The sequence below is a fragment of the Octodon degus genome, unplaced genomic scaffold (genome assembly GCF_000260255.1).
Source record: "Octodon degus isolate 3935 unplaced genomic scaffold, OctDeg1.0 scaffold00024, whole genome shotgun sequence".
NCBI lineage: Eukaryota > Metazoa > Chordata > Mammalia > Rodentia > Octodontidae > Octodon > Octodon degus.
In genome coordinates, this window is record NW_004524600.1 from 13,069,266 (window position 1) to 13,075,211 (window position 5,946).

Below are 5,946 nucleotides of genomic sequence, written 5' to 3' on the forward strand. Positions count from 1 at the left end.
CCTCCTCCTCCTCCTCCTCCTCCTCCTCTTCCTCCTCTTCCTCCTCCATCTTTTTGAGACAAGGTCTTACTGTGTAGTTCAGGCTGGCCTTGAGCTCTCTTTGAGGCCAGTCTGGGCTTGAACTCACAATGATCCTTCTGCCTCAGCCTCCCAAGTACTGGGATTTATAGGAATATACTACCAAGAAAGGCAGAAGATTATTTTTAATTATTTTTCTCCAAATTTCTCCTACATACGAACGCTATCCAGTGGCATTTTACACATGTTCTTTGAAGATAGCTTCTGACTGTAAGATTTTTACCTCTAGTATGATCTAATACATGCATGTGTGGAAGTGTGTGCACACATGTGTGTGGCATATGGAGTAAGTTTTTAATAGTTTTCAATGGAACAGAGGGGAGATTATGTTATAATAATATGAAGAAATTTAGAACTGCTAATAAATTTTCTGTGCTTGTGAGGAAAGTGACTGGTGTAAATACATGGAGGAAATTTTGTTGCAATTCAGAAAAATAACTTTCATGGACTACACAAAACATTAAAAAGAGAGAAGAAAATTGTCTACATTCCCTGAAGTTGTCGCTATTTTTTTTCTTGCAGTGCTTTCAGAGGGCTTTTTGAGGCCTCCAAGGGGAATTGGGGGCTGGGGGCGACACATATCTTTCTCCAGTAGCTTTGCTTGACCAGCCTTGTGTCTAGAACTGGCGTTTCTCAGTCGCTGCTCTCTGGGGGTACTTTTAACTCCCTGGGCCGCAGGCACCTGCCTCTACAAATACCAGAAAGATGAGCCCAACACCAAAGACCACATCTTGGTGGCTTCAGAGTGTGGTAGAGCCTCCTCTGTCAACAGGCTATGAAAAACCAGTTGGGTAAAACTACTTTAAAATACAGTGCTTTGCTTTAGGCTCGAAGGGGCTCCCCTTCTCCCTCCAGATATGCTCTCATTTCCTGACTCCTTGCTCAGAATTTTTATTTAAAGTGGTTAGACCATCACTAATATTTCTATTATTATGAACTGTTCACTTTCTTAGAGGAAGAAGAGGACAGACGGTAGACCTTCCAGCATGCACAGAAGTCCTTCTGCACCACCCCTTTGAGCTCTCCCTCTTTGGTGGTCTCCTGGTCTGCTCTGGACTCTCAAATTCCCCACCTCCCTGGGCTGCCTGTTTGTCTGAAGTGGAGAATGCCGGCAAAAGGTGATTCCTAATCTGGGCTCTTCTGAAAGCACAGCTGCTGGGGGTGGGGTGAGGGTGGAGCCCCAGCTGTGGAGATTGCACCCCACTGTCCTGCCTACCTCGAATTGTCCTTCCCTCCTCTCCCAGCTTGAACTGGGGAAAGGAGACTATGTTTCAGGGTGCATGTGCATATCAAATACGACTTGCAGGAGGCTCCCTCTAAGCCACTTCTGCATATCAAAGAGGGTTTATTTATCCCATTAGTTAAGTCATCACATTTAAAGGAAAGAGGCTTTTTACAGGTGTGGAGCCCTTCAGAGAGGACTTTCCATTCTCCCGTGCTGAGCTGACAATACAGTTCCCACACTGGTTGCTATGCTAATTCAAAAGATGCTTTGTTGTTCTAAGGAGAAAAACAAACACTTCAGGAAGAGAAAAGTTCACAGAATATCGTGGAACTGGTGTGAGTGGGTGGAGCCAATAGTTTGCTTCCCTTTAGCAGATGCGTCTTGGCAATCGTAGTTACAACTCTCAACACTGAGTGACAGGAAGCCTGTTTGGTGACTTTATAATTGTTCTACACAATATAGCCAACCTGATCTTTCTAACCTAAAAATCCTATCATGTTATGCCCTACTCATTAGCTTCATTTTTCAAGGAACTGTAGGAGGTAGTACTGTTTCCGTAGCACAGCAGAGAAATCTTTCATACCCTGACTTCCCCATCCTAGCTACCTTTATTGTCTCACAATAAACAAGCTTCAAGCACTGGTGATTGAGCACCAAGCCGGAGGCCAAGGGTTTAGAATTGCTTTGGTTTTCTTGACTCAAGAAAGAGAAGCTGTTACCATCTCCGGTGCATAGGTGGGGAAATAGAGACAGAGAAAGGCGGGATGACCTGTGGGAAGCCATTCCATTACCCGCTGCCAGGAGAGCTTGGCCCTCTCAGAGGGTCTGACCCCACAGTCTGTAGGCTTAACCACTGGGCTATGTTGCTTCTCCTACTCAACGCTTATTGTTTCTGAACCTCATATTCATTGTTTCTCATGACTGGAAAGTCCTGTCCCATATTCTCAACTGGCTCCTTTTCTGCCCTCAATTCCACTTTTCTGGAAGCCTGGCCAGGCTCTGCAAAGCAAAGTTAGGATACAACCACACAGCCCAATTCAGGCATGTAGTTCTGCCCTTATTGGATTGGGTTAGGCTCTTTTACATCTTTATATTCCTGACTAAGAGCTGTTTGGAACAATATGCTCTCATATCACTAATATCTACTTCGGTGACTACTATATAAGGAGTTGGTACCCAACCAATGTTTATCAAGTGGAATGAATACAAGGATGAAAGGAGAAGAGCTGGGGGAATGTAACCTGTGTGAGGCCTGCCTTCCTTAGTAGATTTTTCTCTTTTCTCCAGTGCAAACGTTCCCTTTTGTCAGGTTTCTATGCCCCTCAGGTTCCTTGAGGATTACAGTGGGCTCCTTGAGCTTTGTCAAGTTTTCAAAAAGGCTAACAGAAGCCATTATGTTTTCTTGAGGTAAGTCCCTACAGGCTGAATAAAATGTCAAGTTTCTTTGCTTTTGTCTCAAGTCATATCAAGTTGGTGTGGTTAACAGATATTCTCTCCTAATGATCAGAAATACTGACTGGTATGAAGGGCTGCATGTGATAAATAAAACCATACAAAAATAAATTGTGTGTTGCTTAAAGCTGCCTGTTTGATGGAAGAAATTTCTCAAAGGTTGGGATCACAGGGGAGAAAGATTAATAAAAGTTTTCTTTCATGCTGTATGAGGAAATTTCTGCCTCAGTTAATGGATTTCCCCATATATATACTATGAAGAATGACATTCTAATCTCACAGTCCCCATTTTTAAAGAGCTATGGTAACTATCTTGTGATTGAGTAAATATGGTTTTCCTATTGAACATATTTTTAAATCTTTCCATTGACAATTGGATATAAGAGTAATCTGATTTCTTTATTATATGTACATTGATCATCAATCAGATTTAATATCGCTTATTGAGTTGAACTCAAGATCTTTTCACTGTTACTTTCTTCCAAAAAATAGAAGAGGAAAAATACTAGATAAGAGAGCAAAAGAGACAAATGAGTTTTCCTCTCTCCTTTCTATGGCTTCTGGACAGCATGTTTTGATTGTGAAAACTGCCACCAGGCTAGTTTATTGAAATAAATTCCAAACCCCCAATTTGTCAGATTTCTCACAGACTTGTTTCAGAATACACCGTTATTATAAATAATTCCATCCCTATCAGCGAAGGCAAAAGGTCCTTCATTAACAGTTCTGACTTTCTCACAAACCTTCGCATGGACTCATTTGGTCTCATGATTTATTGTAAAATTTATAGTGTGGAAACATTGTCATAACCTTTCAGGTAGTAAACTCATGAAATTTTTTGTAACTCCTTCTCAGTTTTGGTGGATGCATCTTTCTCATAAATACCTTTCTTTCTCTTATCATCCTTCCTAGGCTATACTGCTCTTTTCTTCATTTTGGACCTCACAATGTCATAGTCATCAAGTTGCATAGATGACAGTAATCAGGCTCTGGCATCTGCAGCACTAAATTCTCTTCCATCCCATCTGAAGTGCAGCTGTTAGCGTCTCGTTCTACTTCAGCCTCCACAAAGAGACTTGAGCTGTCTGTTCAAAAGCCAGACTGAGTCCTACAAGTACTCTGATTAGCAGTTTCTGAGCTTTCCTTGTTGCTGACATTATCTAGTCTACATTCCTTGATATGACATCTAAGATCCTTGACAGTTTGTCTACAAGGCTATTTCATCGTCAACTGCCACTGAAGCTGGGAAAGTTCTCTCCCCTCCAGTGACCTTGGATGCCTGTCTTTTTATAACAGGACATGAGCTCTTACGCCTAGAATAGTCTTGCACCCTGTTCAATCCCCACTCGTCTTCCTCAGTTCTGCTTAAATGTCATAACCTTTGAGAATGTTCACTAGTGTTGTATCATAGAATATATCACTTTTGATTTCTACTATAATTAGGTCTTTTTAAAATGTTTTAATTATTTATTTCGGTATAGGATCTCATGACACAGCTTGGATGCATATTGATCCTCCTGTCTCAGCTGCCCCAGCACTGGGATTACAGGTGTGCACCACCGTGCCCGGACTTGGTGGCTGGCACAGCATGCCCAGGGTTCTGGGGCTGGCACTGCATGTGGTATCCAGGATCGAATCCAGGTCCTTGTGCTTGCCAGGCAGACACTTAGACCACAGAGCTAGCTCCCCAGCCCCCAATAATTAGCTGCTTGTGTCTACTTCTTTCATTCCTAGGAACTGTGAGGGCAGAAATCAGGTTTACTTATATTTGTACCCTTAGGGCCAGTGGTTTCCAATCACTAGGAAGACTCTGAAACTCTGGGACACTTATGAGAGTAGGAGGGGACACAAGGAATTATTATGTTGGGGTCACAGGTATAAGCAGAGACTTATCTTGGCAATCACTGTAGGATAAAAAGCTTAAGGTACCCTTTGAGATGCTCCTAGCTTTACTTACTGTCCAGTTTTATCTTTTCTCAATCTTTTTCTCCAACACCCACTCAGTGTGAATACAGAGTTCCAGCAAACCACCTCTCTGTCATCTATCTCTCTGCCATGTCTGCATGGATAATTCTCCTTTGCTGCTTGGGAGTCTCATGCACCTCGTTCTTCAGAGGACCCTCCCCAGATTGGGGAGGAGCCCCCGAGGGACGCCTGCCCGCTGTAAGGGCACCCTGCTTCCTACTACACCAGTTAGCTTGCTTCCCTGCCTTTCACAGCTGGGGCTGCTAGGGGGCAATGGCTATATCTTATTCATTTCTGATTTCTCATTACCCCCTACTACTTTAACAAATATCAATCCAGTGTAGCACAAATTTGAAACTGCCATAGTCTGGAGGTGGCAAATTCAGTAAACTTTTCCTTTGAAATATTTTCCTTTAATGTCTGTCTGTCTGTCTATCTATCTATCTATCTATCTATCTATCTATCTATCTATCTATATATCTGAGGACCAGCAGGTAGCTCAGCGGATTAAGGCACCTGCTTAGGCAGATACAGAGGCTGGTGGTTTGATCCCTGTCTGCCATGCTGGTCCCGTCTCTGGGGCCCTGAGACAGTGATTGAGACTGGGCATGGTGGCACGTGCTTGGGAGGCTGCAAACAGGAGAATTATTATAAGTCTGATCTACATAGTGAGACCCTGTACACCCTGTACTAAACACAAAAACAAAACCAAACCAAACCTATATATCTGGAATTGTGGACAATATATATTGGAATACATTAGAATTCAACATGTATATTGGAATTGTGTTGTATTTCAATGAGTGTCAAATTACTATTTATTGACATGAATAAATCTGCTACTAATATAAAATTATGATTTTATTTGAAATATTACTGCATGTTTAAGGCTTTTTCATAATTTTAAAAAATGCTCCTGTACATACAATCCTCTCCCTAACGTTATGTGCTTGAAGCAGTTTTGAGGGGATGTCCAGGACCGAATTTTTTTGAGGAATGTCAATCACACATGAAATACTTTGGGAATTTGGGGAAACTTTTGTGTTCACACATGACCCAATAAAGAACAAAGTGCTGTGTCTCCTTATTTCATAGTTATTCTCAGTGTCTTCTTGGCTTAGTGCCAGCTGGCCTTCTTAAATCCCCAATACTTGAGAAAGTGCTCAAAGTAGGGTGAAATGAGGAGAGATCCACACAGATGAACACAAGACACTCCATAGTCCTCT